Source organism: Anopheles maculipalpis, chromosome 3RL (genome assembly GCF_943734695.1).
Source record: "Anopheles maculipalpis chromosome 3RL, idAnoMacuDA_375_x, whole genome shotgun sequence".
NCBI lineage: Eukaryota > Metazoa > Arthropoda > Insecta > Diptera > Culicidae > Anopheles > Anopheles maculipalpis.
In genome coordinates this window covers 74,936,210-74,951,619 of record NC_064872.1, presented here as the reverse complement: position 1 = coordinate 74,951,619, position 15,410 = coordinate 74,936,210, and the positions used below count along the sequence as shown (strand labels likewise).

The 15,410-nt window shown below is 42.8% G+C and overlaps 3 protein-coding genes across 4 annotated transcripts in view; all 3 read right to left on the bottom strand.

Annotated features, from left to right (window-relative positions):
• The window catches only part of LOC126561936 (serine protease 53-like), a 291,346-nt gene that overhangs the window by 210,540 nt on the left and 65,396 nt on the right, over window positions 1-15,410 (bottom strand). The window lies entirely within an intron of this gene.
• Window positions 1-15,410, bottom strand: part of LOC126563640 (Krueppel-like factor 6) — a 269,712-nt gene that overhangs the window by 202,073 nt on the left and 52,229 nt on the right. The gene's annotated exons all lie outside the window — the stretch shown is intronic.
• LOC126561821 (nucleolar GTP-binding protein 1) overlaps window positions 4,089-15,410 on the bottom strand; it is a 331,194-nt gene continuing 319,872 nt past the window's right edge. The window contains exon 5 of the mRNA XM_050218149.1: window positions 4,089-4,099. The gene's annotated coding sequence lies outside the window, so the exon portion shown is untranslated. The remainder of the gene's footprint in view (window positions 4,100-15,410) is intronic.

The following is a 15,410-nucleotide window of genomic DNA, read 5'->3' as shown; positions in this document are numbered from 1 at the left end:
ACCCTATTCAAACAACGCATTGAAACATGTTATCAAAACAATTGCAAAAACGCATTGACTAACCACAAAATATCATCTTTTTCTACAGGGAGGGTCGTTTGTTTAAGGTTGGTTAGCATTAGCTTTAAACGATTATTAATTCTTCGAATTCGCGAACACAGAACCCACTCGAGCCTTAGAAAAAACGTTTTGCAATAATTGAACCAGCAATTTTCGAATGGTTTTAATTTATTATTAAAATTACACTCCCTACAAAAGTTTCACTTCTTTATTCACCTCTCCAAATTCCTTCTGCATTGATAACAGGCACCATAAGTCACCCAAACATACCATATTGCATTTTTACCCAACAGATAAATGGCACTTGCACTCACATGGTTTGCAACGCTTTCGCAACCGCACAAACATTTCCTCCCTTTACCTAACGTACGTTCCTGTGGCTGCTGTTGGTGATTCGTTTTTTTTTTTTTTTTTTTGCTGTCTTTATTTAACTTCTCCGAAAAGAGATTAGATTAAACCGGAACCATGCTTTGCTGTTGTTTTGTTTTGTTTGCGACAAGCGCAAATGATACGTAGAATGATATCGGAAATGGTTACGCAGCCCATTACGTCAGCAGACACCAGAGTAGTAATGGAAAATGCTTTGCCGATATAAACGTTGGTGCCTGGTTGCTATCTTTTTCTTCCTCGAAAGAGAGATTCTCGGCGAGTTTATTTATGCCGTCGGTTCGGGTTTTGGTTTATGTTTATTTGAGAGCTCGGAGTTTGGACGCCAGAGCAGGGGTTTAGCTCGATATCGGAATTTTATCTGGGCATGTACTTAGTGGAGCGCAAGCAAAATGTGATGAAAATGGAAACCGATAAGAGTATTGCAAATTTCTAACAAATCGGGACCATTAAATATGCAAACAAATCCATCTCTTTCACATTCTACTTGAAGAAGAGCTGAAGAAGAGGTACAACGAGTTATTAAGTCGATAGAATTTTGAGAGTAGCCATCTATGGTTTTAACACAACGAGACACGAAAAGACACGACAAAAACTCCTTCAGAGCAAGCAAAAATGCATACCAAAAGTATGATTTGCACATAATCTCATAAGACTGGTAAGCTAGAGCATGAAACAACCCAGTTTTGATTCACAGGCAGACGGACATGATGTGCAGATGTGCATCTGTTGTCAAGTGCTGGGCTAGTGACGTTTTAGTGTAGGCAGAAGCAGAACGGGTAGCTCCGGAACAGCAAATCATTTTCCACCATGAGTAAGTTAAATGTTAAGTGTATGCTTCTTCAACAAACATCCTATGGCAAAGTAAAAGGCAAGTATGTCTTCGATAAATAAAATATCACAGCCAGCACTGTATAATGTCTTCCCCTACACTGGCACTAGCTCTGCTGATGTTTTATCAGCATTATCGAGCTTCCGATTGTTAGTTTGACTTCTTCGCCCGTACCAAGTGCGGTACCGGAATACACACAAACCAGGCCCAAACAGGCCAAATCGTGTGGCGGTGGAGGCTTTTGTTTGTCGAACATGACTTCCAGATACTGCTGATTCGTTTGGCCTCTTTCCTAATTAGAGCCCAGTCAGACCTCCCACTCCCCAACAACGATATGATCGTTTGAAAAGCTTCTGGCATTAGAGTCGAGTGCAGCTGTAGAGTGTGTTTTCGCGAACATCCGCAGCATCGTAATCCCTTCTCCACCACCAACCACAGCTTGGACACACGCTCATAAACCTTTGCAGCAGCATCTTGCGAGGATGTGTATGTGCATCTCAAGGACGGTGAACGGACGTCTAACGGTTGGTGGTCGCAGGCGTAACGTTGCGAAACGTGATTCATTGGTTAGCTGGGCCACCACCGTTTTCTTACCCCGTACAGACCACCCTTTCCTTCCTCCTGCCACACATCGCGCACATACCGATACGTGACGATTGCAGTTAAGCGTTCGAAGCTTAAACTTGCTGCTCTGTTGTACAGTGGCACAGTTGTCACAAGTGTGAATGGGGTGCAGAAGGAGATATGGGGGGGTGTGATGGTAGAAGGAGAAGGCTACAAAAAATAACCTACCACAGCAAACAAACAACGACATTCTCGAGATCCCATGTTGGCAAAACCTGGCAAGTTGCAGCTAAGAACAGTCGATGCATAGCAAACGCTCTTGGGTCATAAAGTCGTCGTACAACTCGGCGATCCAGCAAGGAAAGCTACCGACACACAAATGGAAGGTTTTTTTCCTCTTCTTCCGCCGTTCCTCTCATTCTGCATGCATTTCAAACAGCATATGAAGATTACAAGCGTTATTTGAAACAGCTAGCGCACAGGGAGGATAGCTGAGGAAAAAACAACAACCGAAAGCATTATTTGAATAAGAGTTGCACACAATGCACATCTCGGCGTTTGCTTTGGTACGTGAGTAAAATCTAACCACACTGTGACGGATTCCCTGGCCTTCGTGTGGTTATATAATGTAATGACGGCAGGGAAGGGAAGAATCGGAATAACCCGCCAGCGCCGTTGTAATTTTTATGCCCGAAATGATGCTGTCAAGACGCAACAGAAAATGTGCAAAAATTCCGAAAGGGATTTTTTATTCGGACTTTCATAGAAATGACTTGATTTGTCTATCAAGCATTGCATTGTTGGTTGTGTTTTCGCCCACATTTATCGAGCATCAATGTCAATCATCTTCATTTCGTTGAAGTTGATGGGTTTCGATAGAAGAGGTTTGGAAAATTTGATGCCAAAATGAATCTATACAAGCAATACGCAACATGGGCTTTGTGTCTAGGCGGTCAAATACTACAAATCAGTTTCTGCAAACGTAAATGCGATTCCAGAATTACGGATTGACACAATCTATACAGATCTGAAGGCTGCTTTCGACTCGGTTTCGCACTGTAAACTTCTCTTTAAGCTTGACTATTTCAGAGTTTCTGATAACGCTCTGAGATGAAAACGCTCCTATCTGACTGATCGCTCGTACCGAGTAGAGTTGAACAACAAAAGTAGCATCCAATGCATCTGAAGTGTTCCACGGGGAATTAACGAAGGACCTCTCTTGTTTTTACTGCATGTTAATGATGTAACCATATGGCTTTCTAATTACGAAAAATTGACTTTTTCACGGTGCCGATAAAATATTCGAAACAGTTAGAGGCACATGTGACTGTCGATGATTGCAAGAAGCACTGAGTACGAGTGATTTTTCTTTTTGTATTCGAGATTTAGGTGTCCTACGGGGCGGCCCGGAGGTGTAGGTGACAGTCCATCCCCTCGTAGTTAGGACTGATCATTCAACTGCGTGGTATCAGGTCTGGTAAACCATTTGATGGCTGGCGTGGCCTGGAAGGAGTTGTTAAGCTAAGAAGGAGGAAGAGGTGTCCTACTCAACAGAAGTCTTAACTTACGACCGTTACAAACCAGAAAACCAGAGTAACTTCTTGAGCCTTCAACGATAATAACTCTTCTTTGCTTTCTGGTTCGATTTGTCCTAAAGCATGCTAGTATAGTCTGGAGAGTCCTCCGCAGATACATTGTTGGTTCTTAAAAAGGCGATCCAACGAAAGATCCTTCGATATGTAGTAAGCCTTCTCCCTTGGAGGGATTCCACTATCATACTGAACTCTCTAAAATTTTTGGCATCAACGAGAACCCTCAGATCACGACAGTTACTGTATGTTTTGTGTTGTCGGACTAACAAGATCTCGGCAGATAAATACTCTAATCCCAATTCCTTCCTAAAACGATTGATTTAACAATATATAAGATAATAAAGTGATGCTGTAACCTCAACAATTGGCATTATTTTGTAGATATTTTCCCCCAAACCGAATCCAAAAGCTACATCCGAACCAATAGACAAATTCCTTCAACGCAACTTAAAATTTAACCGTCATCGGTTAACCTCAATTTGTCCTCCGTGTAACTGTCGTCCACAAAAGGGAGAAAGAGAGAAAGAACCTTCGACAATTCCCAACCCAAATAGATAGCTAGCCAAGAATTTCTTCTAGAAACCCGCACACCCCCGTGTTGCCTTTTTCGTGGGAGGAAAACTTAAGACGACAAAAAAAATGAAACACCCAAATAAAAGCTTTCCTTTTTCCCATTGTTGACATTTCTCACCGTATGCGAAAAGAGTCTGCGATCGAAACGACAGCAACAACCAAAAAAAAAAACGAAAAAGGCTCACTAATGTTTGTTCGGAAGGGCAAAACCAAGCAAAAAACGCAAATACCCCAACTGGGAAAGCTCCCCCAACGTATGGGGGTAGCGCAGCCACCATCACCAAAATCGTATTTGTCATTTTGATTGATTTTGTTTTGCATTTCTGTTTCCGTTTCCGGCTCGAAAACAAATTTTTCCCCTTGCTGAGGGGCAAACGAAAAAGAAAGAGGAAAACTCGGCCCGAAAGAAAGGTTCCAGAAAATGACAATAACAAACAAGAAAAATAGAAACGAAACACACCCAACCACCCTGCCGCCCAACCAACAGAAAGCGAGAAGAAAGTGAATAAAACCTTCCAGCGTAGCGCAGTAGAATAAAAAGACGAATGATTTCAAGGAAGCTGTATTGCGCCTTGTGTCAGAAGGACAACTCTACTGGTAGCAGTGAAAGGACGCAAAAAGGATACCCAATCGAATGATGATTGAGTATCGGCCAATCGGGGTACCGATGCTGCTGGGAAGGGATGGGATGAAATCGAGCAAGAATGTTTGCGTGCAGAATGCAAGTGTGCCGGACCGTCCCGTCCCCTCCCTTTCAAGCTTTCAAGTTCGAAGTTGATGAGAAATTCCTGCACGCATTAATGTGTTTCTCGCCTCGGTTTGCACTCGCGTTTTATTTGTGTGTGTGTCTCTCTCTCTCTCTCTTTATTTGTGGGCTTCCGGCTTTTTGTTGTGTTGCTTCATTCTTCAAAGGGATGGAAAAAGCTCAACTGCCCACTTCTCCTCCCCCTTGGATCCCGGGGAGGGGGGAAGGGGGTTAAAGCTTCGATGAAAGAATTCGAATTGAAACGCAGAAAGGAAGGACATGTTTACAATACGCCCAGCATCAGCAAAAGAGTGACAATCGATACCCGGTTCAAAGCATTAGCGCAAAAAAAAGGGTCACACCGAGGCACTCGTGGTAATACGTAAGCCAAACATACCATTTCGTTTTTGCGTGTGTGTGAGTGTGTCAGTGCGTGTAAAAGGGGGTGAAGACGTTCCCCGGAATGGGCCTCGTCATGGGAGCATGGGTTTTGTTTTCGTTCGACTCTTCTTCGCGCATTCGCGGGAAGCGGCAAAAGTAATGAAATATTTATGCAAATAGACGTTCAATCAAGCATTCGACTAGATGAGGCCTAAAAGAAGTGGTTGCGTATGCATATATGTGCGTGTTGTTGATGATTGTGTAGTCTTGCCGTCAGCTTATTGCAACGTGATGGCGTGATGTTTGGGTTCTCTATTGAAATATTTCAAACATCATTCATTGACATCCTAAACAATAAGACCTTCAACGGATAAAGCGAGAAGAAAATGCAAGCTTTTGGCATTTAAGTGACAAGGATTGAATACAAAAGATCAGTCTTTCATATTTTTGAGAGAGAGAGAGAGAGAGAGAGAGAGGGAAAGATTTTTTAATAACTTTTGCTAAAATTGTTATTTTTGCATGACATTCGGAATACATCATTAAATTATTTTGGCATAATTTTATAAATTAATTTTTAATTGATATAAACCATTTTTCTGGCCTACTACCTTGTTTACAAATGCTATATTATAATACCTTATGACACATGATGATAACAAGTCTTTTATAAGCATTTTTGTGAGTGTTTTAGTGTAAATTCTAAGCATATCAGCAGATTAAGTTGATGACAATATTATTCTTCTAGGTTGCCAAATATTTCATTTCGTTAGTTGCAATAAAATGCTCATAATTTTATTAATCGTATCGTAGGTATTTCATGTCCTACATCCTAGGACTAAAACAATTTTACCACCGTATTGTCATTATACTAAACATCTTATGTCTAATTTTTATACGCTATTATTGATGTATTCTTTTATTTTGACATTATAATCATAAAGGCAAATATCCTCGAAATATTCAAGATTCAGTAAAAATACATTGAATTTCACCAAAAGCTATACTAATTCATAATTATTTTTTATGAAATATTCCTTTTGTAATAAATAGCACTAATTAGCATACCAATTTTTATACCCACATTCTCAATTTGATTTAAATATAACGACTATAACATTGGTTACCCTACGGAAAATCTTGGAAAAGCTGGCTGAACAGCAAATGAACACGTACCATCTCTTCATACATTTCAAGGCCGCATATGATCGCATAGCCAGGGTAAAACTTTACGAAGCCATGAGCTCTTTTTGAATCCCGACCAAACTGATCAGGCCTTGGAGTTAGAATGATCAAGACCAACGTCACATGCCAGTAATGGTGGATGGAAAACTCTCAGTGTTCTGTTAGCTACCACCAAAGGCATGCGTCAGGGAGATGGGCTCGCCTGTCTCCTATTCTGCTTGGCTCTACAGAGGACCATCCGTGACTCGAAGGAGGAGATTTCGGGAACCATCATAAGTAAATCAAGACCCTTGCATACGCTGGTGATATATACATCATTGGTCTGCGGCTGTCCCAGGTAGCAGAGACCTACCAAAGGATCGAGCAGGCGGCATAAAAACCTCGAATTGCAGATTAACAAGGCAAAGTCTAAGAAATCCGGAACAACGTGGGGGTGATGTACGGATAGGTGATTGCAAGTTTAAAGTCGTCCAAAGCTTCATCTATCTTGGGTCAAAAGTCAGCACCGAAAACAGCATAGAGACGGAGTTGCGCGCTAGGATGCTGGAGGCCAGTCGGTCATTCTACAGCCTGAGGAAACATTTCGCCTCAAAAAACCTGTCGCGACGGTCGAAGCTGGGACTGTATCGTAACTTTATAGTCCCACTACTCACATACGCCTCTGAGACATCCTTGATCCTTGATGGCGGATGATTTCACGCCGGCCGGGATAACGGATTGGCGGGCGACGGTGCGGGACCGTGAGCGGTTCCAGGATCAGCTGCGGCAGGCAAAGACCGCAAAGCGGCTGTAGCGCCTGATAAGTAAGTAAGTATAACATAGGTTATTAAAATTCTTTATTGGATATATTTCATGTTTCAATTGCAATTATTTTTTTACTATCGTTTTTGTCAATACATAGATGATTAAATAGTTCTAAGAAACATTAAAAAAATTGTCGTTTCAACAACTCTGTTGAAAACTAATTTAAGCTTCAAAATCAAATCTTACCCGTCAATCCAGATGTTCATTTGAAGGTTAAGTGAAGAAAAAGCTTCACTTACTCAAAATGTAATTTTCAACTTAACAGCAATGCTGCGGAAAAGACAGAAGGCATATTTTCAAACACTTTAAACCCTGCAAAGAAATTATTCTCGAAGCAATGTGCTCCATGCAACTCGTCAGCAGTACGGCAAACAAACTTTACTAAACGTCCTCGTCCATTAACTGAGAAAATGTTTATCGCAACTGCAAGAACCATTCAATAATAAAAGCTTCTTAATTTTGAACTCATACCAAAAAAAAAAAGCTATTCAAACAAAAGAGATACTCCCCCGAAGGCAAGGGCACTCTGCTCTTAACCAAAGAAAACCGTCCCGCGGTTAAACCACCAACCGGCGCGGAGAAAAAGTAAAATGGAGCATGCAAATTGAAAGCGAAATGATCCGTGAATGATCAATCTGTTTCGCTCAATTTGTTGCCCCGTTTAGTTTCAACATTATTTCGACTTTTTTTTTGTTTTCGTCCTTACCCCTGCGCCAAATTTCGTGCACCAACCACGAAGCACATACTTATGCTGCCGCGCAACATTAGCATAAGTAGCTAAAGGTTCCTTCTTTTTTGCATAGTCAATTTTCTTCGGCTAGAACATAAAAATTAACTTTCACACCAAACGCGCGGGAAGCTTTTACGGAGCGGATGGTTCGTGGTGGTCGAAAGAAGTTTTCTTCAATCCTACTTAGGAGATGAATCTACCTGTTAAATACTTTCCCACGGCATCCATTTAAAGCTACTCTTTTGACAAAGCTAGCCGGAGCCGTCGCTGTAGCCGATGAATGGAACAAAAATCGCTACCTCAATCGATCGATTTCTTCTTCATCCTGTTCGTCTCACGTAATGGTTGGAGTGCTGAGTATGTTCGAACGTTTGCACGATCGATTGCAGCAGCAGCAGCAGCACCCGGGCCGTGTAAAGGTAAACATTGAAAGCAATGGACGTGCGTACGGAACCGCTTGTTGGATTTTCGGCAAATGATTACAAAACCATATTCCGTGGCTCGCTGCTTCTTTCATCGCGGTACGCTCCTTTTCGTAGCGAAGAAGAGAGTCGTCACCCCAGACAACCCTCCTCACGCGTGCAAAGATCTGCGCTGTGCGCGGTAAATAATACGCTTTCGAGTGATTGGATAATAATCTATCATTAACACCTCCAAGATGAAGTTGGGATTTGTTGAGAAAACGATGGCAAAAGCACGGTACGATGGAGCGTCCTGGTGTTGATGGTGGGCTGCGGTTTTGGGCAGATGTTTGACGTGCCAACCAACCAGCCAGTACAGCTGCGAGCAGCAGTGGAAGCCATTTCACCGCGTTCAGGTTCGATCCGTTCGAACAATAATTTCGTCTGAACGCTATTTTTGACACCTTCGACCCTTCACCGAAACTAATACTCGATGTAGAAACTCAATCGGGCTCGTCTGCAACTTTAGCAGTCACCGGAGATCCCGAAGGTGGCAAATTTATTGCTTGAACCAACTATGGCAAATGGAATTCCGATAATCGCGCTACCTTGTTTGATGTTTGATGCGCGATTGCGCGAAACCTCATCAGCAAAGCTAAACTTCTGAAAGAGAACCAAAAATAATCCTGTATTATTCGGGGTCACTTTTTAGGTTTAAAATTGTTTCGCACCACGAAACAATCAAGCAGTAACCGCTTTAGGAATGTACCTCGAAAATTCTGCAAAACCTCACACCCTCTCAACCACAACCCGTAGTGAAGGAAAGTGGAAACGGAATGGCTGAAAGGATTTCTAGTACTTCAAGCAGTTCTAATCCGTTTTGCGCTAGCGATTCCGCATCTGCCTCAGTCCAGTGGTGCTGTCAGTGCAAGAGTGAAGTGGATTTATTACTGATCTGATAGGCAAAAAAACGGCCCCAAAATCCTACCCCATCCCAAGGCTCAATTGCTCAAAATATGTGTATATGCGGAAGAAAAGGAAGCAGTTGGCAAGTAATTGCACCATTTAAAATTCTATGCACGAACACGTCGTCCTTTACCATGGGACGGAATCGGAAAATCGGGACTCGGTATAGGATTCCGACAAAACGATCCTTGATCCGTGTTCTTCCATTTTTGCATAACTAACCTCAGCTTGGGACGGAAACGTTCTTCTTCTTTCCTATTCATAGGTTACATAATTCCATTAAAGTTGAGTTTAAATTACGTCTCCACCACCCTTCCAAAGGCCTCTGCTGCGGTGTGTTTTGAGGACTTCAATCATTTTTCGCCCACTCTCGCATTCATAGACATGATGGTTTACCCTACTGGCACCCCCACCGGGTGTAAAAACGAGCTTCACAAACGTTCAGCGAGCTTCTGAATGTGTTGCAATAAACGTTTTATCTCCTTGCCCTTGCTACGATTGTGAATAATGTCACACCGTCGTCCGCATTCGTTCGGCGCCATCAAGGGAAAAAGCAGGAAGTTGTTTTTGTGATTCAGTTTAGCAATTACCACTGGTGTCTACTAGGCATTCGGACGGAGACGAACTACCAAATGCGACACCAGCACCATCCCCTTGGGGTAAGCTTGTCGGTTGCTGTTTGCATCTCGCATCTAGAAATTTTGAGGACCGCATCATCATCAATCCTTGAAGAACGCAAGTGGAACGCTTTCGTCTCAGGACACACAAACGCTGGGTGACAATGCTGGTGACTTACCCCAACCCCACACACCCGACTCGAGGGGGAGGGGTAAGAAGTGTACAAGCCGGCACAGCACGAGATATCGCACCGTGGCACCGGTTTTTGAGGCAGCTTCTGCAATTAAGCTCGCAAGGAAACAATAATTACATTTAAAATTCAAACCAACTTTTGGAGCATCATATTCTAGCAATCGTCGTGGTGGTGGGATGATTGGAGTTGGGTGGGGGGGGGGGGGGAGGCGTGAAGGGATGGCAAAACGTGACCGAAACCATGCAAAACTCTCGCAACTTCAGCGAGGGCGAGAGCTTCCGAGGAGGAAAGGCAGGTTGCAGAATACACATAAATCTTAAAACCACATTAAAGTGCAAACGATACGACACACAACGGCTCCGGGTGTGTGGTTCACAAAATTTGAAAGCCAAACAAAACTTTTACCCCTATCTATCCAGCAATCCTGCTCGATATCTTGTCTCATCCCTCACAGCCTCGTGGTACAAAGGAACGAGGCACTCAATATAAGGGAGGATTTGTTTAAAGCGATGCGCTTTAAACTCCCACAAACGGCATACACGAGCGGAAGGATTTATCTATTCGGCACAATGGGAAAAGTAGCTTGAGATTCCACCAACAACCAAACCGAACCAGCTCAAGCGTGACAAATTACACGCAAATCAACGCCATATTATCCTTTCCGTGTCCTTTTGTGCTGTTGTTGTTCTGCACACCTTGTTTGGTTGCGTGAAGATCCCTACCGAGTTTGATAATCTTCCCTTGGCACGTGATTTGATGAAGCTTCTGGTGCTTGGTTCTTGGTTTTTTTTTTCGGTGGTCTTGTGTGCATAGCAAGGACATACACCAACAGGCGCATGAATGGGATACTCCGCATGCGAGAAGGTGGACCTTTAAACACCGTTCCGGTTAGTTTACTGGTCGGAAGCAATTCATGTTTTAATTACAACTTTATTAATAAGATTGTACCTTTAATCTATATGCAAATGTAAATTGCAGGTGTGTGTGTGTGTGTGTATGTGTGCAGCACACATACACGCATAAAGTCCATCGTTTAAGATCTGGCAGCGACTTATAGCAGGCTGAAAAGCATTCCTTTCGGACGATAGAATCGGCAGAATGGGTAGCCCTGGCAATCATCCCTTCAGAGGGTAGTAGTGATGTCCTGCTGCATGTTTCTAGTCGCTATTACAAAACCAGTACAACAACCATTAGTTATTCAGTGAAACAAAACTGGCTGCTACCAGCGAACGGTAGGGACGAAAGAGGAAACCTAAACTTTCTCACCTTTTTGTTGCACAACTTCAACTTCCAGGCTCCTTCCTACTCCAGCAAACTGTAAACTGCTGATGAAACTAAGAATTTTCCAACTCACCAAAAGATCGTCCGGAACCGCAAAGTTTCCGGTGAAACCATCCAACCATTTCCCATTTAACCGTCACGAAAAAGTGAAAGCGGAAAGACTGTTTTCCTTGTCCGTTTGTAGAGCTGTCGCTACAACTTTAATGAGCACCTGAGCCTGTAGCGGTAGCAACCGGTCAGCTACAAACCAAGGAGAAAAGTTTAGCTTAATCTAATCCAATTCAATGTTGCTCCGCTTTAGATCGTTTCCATTTCCTGTCTGAAGATGATGTCATAACGGGGCAACACGAACGAACTGAACGCAGTGACAGTGGGTTGCGAAATTCAGCCAATTCCTCTGCCGATCCAAACGTCCTTGAAAAAAAAAAAAAGAAGGCCGTAATTCCAAAATTATTATCCCCTGCCAACGCCAACGTTGGGGAAACATAAAGCATGCTGTTTGGTTTTCTCACTAACACACGGCTATAAAAATAGCAAACATGCTACACACGCCGATGGGGTTCGTTCTTCGTTTCATCGATATATGCGGGAATTTAGCTGTTTACTTCGGTCGTGCTAACCAGCATTCCGGAATATAAGATAATCAGATGCAGAAGACGTAAACGAAACAACAACAAAAATCTACGCTCGCATCTTAACGTAGACATGGGACCACCGGATAAAGCGCAATCTGTGATGGAATGCTCTGTGTAGTGTGTTTTCAAAGATAGAAACTCGTTTTGGGGGCAGACGGTCTGACGGCGGTCAGACCGGACAAACCTGCAGACGAATGCTTTTGCTTTCTTTTCGATGATTCTTTCGTCAAAATCATAACGCATTCCAGTGGCCAGTGGTGTATAAGACGATGGTGGTTTTGCGATAGTTCCAGCTTCTAGTAAGTCTAATTATTGTATTTAAAGATGATCTTCGCTTGCCACCTTTTTTAGAATGCACATTTATTCCCCCCCTTCTCGGAGTCTTCTGCTAGTTAACACCGGTGTGGAAATTGAAACATGTTAACCAAACAGCAGAAGCACACAAAAAAAAGTGCATCAGCAGCTAGTTTGCGAGTGCTGATTTCTACAGCCTCTCCAGGAGCGGCGTCTCTGGAAGTCTCTGCCCATCGTTCGGCACAACATTTTTATCGCACGTGCGTCACTAAACGAGCAAATAGCAAGGTAAAGGGGAAGATTTAGCAACAGTGCTTTGGCGTTGGTAAGAGTTGGTGCAGAAGTTGTTCAAATGTTTAACAGATGCAGCGACATTTTGTTGCAGAAATAGTCATTCATGTGAAGCTAAATTGTACACTTTTTTCTTTGTATGGAGCAAAGTGATATTCAATATTTTAGCACTACTTGCTTGATTGTTGAGGAGGATGGCTGTAGTTGTAGTTGAGCTGTTGAACGGACGACAGCCATGTTGAAGGTTGAAAATGGATATCTTGATTAATTGATATTTTATCATTGAATTTTGATTCTCTTTTTAATCGTGTTTTGTAATCGGTTCGACAACATCGCGGGTATTTCAACGGCACAACCGGAGTTCAAATATCATTCGGATCGTTTCTTCGTAGTATTGATGACTGATTATCCAATTATTTGATGTCATTAAGCCTCATAAGCATTTAGAGAGGCGGTAAGAGGTCGTTAAGCCAAGAATAACAGCGACGCCGGTCCTCACATCAAGGAAGCGCTGTTCAAATCGCCTCTGAGCCGTTCGCCCTTAGTAAGAATTGACTATCTAACTACTTGGTATCAGCAAGTATAGTAAGTCTTATCATGTGCGCCACGACCTCTGATTGTTAAGGTCGTTGTTTTATCAGGCTTGTGTGGAAAACAAGCTAACCAAACATAAATGCGAATTTCATACTACAGAAACTCAACCATCTTGAACCTGATATATGTCCTGCTAGCTTTAGAGTTTTAAGTAGTATTTCGACATCTTAAACATATGAACATACTCATCTAATCCCGTCAGGTTTTAGTTAAGAATGGAAGCCATCGAAAGTCAGTCGTACCTGTGAAATAAATGAGATAAAAATAAATCATTAGTATTTTTGTGACAACGATATTTCCACCAAATAATTGCTACTATATTTAAGTCGTAGCCTTCAAAAAATGAATATAAAATTGACACGAAACGAATAACGTGTATTCCACTCTTACAACAACATATTCAATTGTAATCTTAAAAGCATTAAAGCATCCGTGCCCATCTGCAAACGGTTTGGAGTACAAAATTATGCACCACCATCGGCGTCCGAATGAATCGCACGTTTTCGCATACGTATGCAGTCTGGCCACGGTAGGCTTAAACTAACGTTATTTCACATTCGAAAACCGCGAGCCTCATAAATTTCTTTTTCAGCTCTCGCTTTGTGCCTTCTTCATTCATTCACTTATAAGTGTGTGCCTTACGTGTGAGTAAGCGGTTGAAATAAATCTGCACCCATGTGCCGTTGTTTTTAATGAACTCACTCGTATGTACTCGCCGGGAACTGGGTACCAATTTCTGGGTGTGCTCTGTTTGCCAGCTGTTTCTCATCCATCAAACTTGGATGTGGAAAGGATCCTGTACCACGAGCGGGGGGTGGAGGGGCGAAATGTCCGAAAACAGTGGCAAAATATGACGTGCCAGAGCGTTTTGGAGATGGGCGGGCAATCGGTAGGGTGTGGACATAATATTGCATTGCGCGCTGCGCTGCAATCCAACCGAACCCGTGCGCCTGGATGTTCCATTCCTTCATCTCAGCCCAATTTCACAATGTGTGCCGCATGCTGCAATTCATCGCACAACTGGAAAAGGTCTTCTGTGTCAGGTGGCTGCTGTTTGGCGGTGCAAACGATGGTGAAGTTGAGGTTCAGTTCGAAACAAATTGAAATCCCACATGTGAAGGACACGGCCACGTGTGTGCGCGTGCTCGTATGTCCTGCCGGTGAACGTGATGACGGTGCGTCGGTGTCTTGTAGATGAGTACGATGAGCTCGTACATGGATGCTGGGATGCTTCCATCACGTGATGGAATACGGGGGCGATTGAATTAAAGTAGCGCTGACACTGTGTAATGCAAAATATGAAGAAGTCCTTGGAACATTGTGTAAAGATTGCTTCAATGTACTTTATTGGAAACATTTTTCAAACCATTTTACAGGGGTTTTGCAGATTGATTTTAAAATTCATTTCTGTAAAGGATTTTTTCCAACCAAAACATTTTAAAACACTGTTACGCTGTACGTTTGCACTGAAATAAAACGGTCGACATTAAAACAAACACCTGTACAGCACTGTTAACGTTAAATTCATCTAGATTTTCCTACTCCAATGGCTATATTTCCGTCTACTTTGAGCCACAAATGAACCCTTTAAAGTCCTTAAAGATCTAAATGACATTATAATTCCTGCACACAGTTTCTTCCGTCTCCAAAACATCCGTTCGCAACATAACCAGATTGAAACGAAAACAAATATGAAATATCACCACAGGACGCATATTATACTCGTTTTCGTCACAACGTACATGCCTTGCAAGCAAACCGAATTCTCCAGTACGAGAAGTACATGCATCCACATATGCTCGTTTCAGTAGCATGCAGGCTCACTGTCTCCCTCTCTCCCTCCCTCCCTCTCTCTCTCTAGACCCAATGATGACGGCGGTAAATAATGAATTAATCAAAACATCCAATATTTATTTATTTCGGATTGCGTTGATTTACCCGCAAACGAGAGTTAGCATCGCGTACGTTGAGGCTTGTGGCCATCACAACGCACACACGCATGGGACTCTCTTCCCCCGCTTGAAAGGCAAGCCTTCTGATACGGGGTACGTATGGGATCCAGGACACGAACGAAAACAACGAACGATATCCGACCCGTTGACGTTTGTCGAATTTGTTGCATTTTCCCGGACGCATCATCGATCATGTGTTGTGTGTGTGTGTGTGAATGCCGTACTGTGAGCGCCAAAACAGCTACAAACCGGCGTCGAAACGCAGGATAACATCTCACACCAGTCACGCAAAAACTACCAATTTTTGGACTACAATTTTGATGTGCAATTGTCAC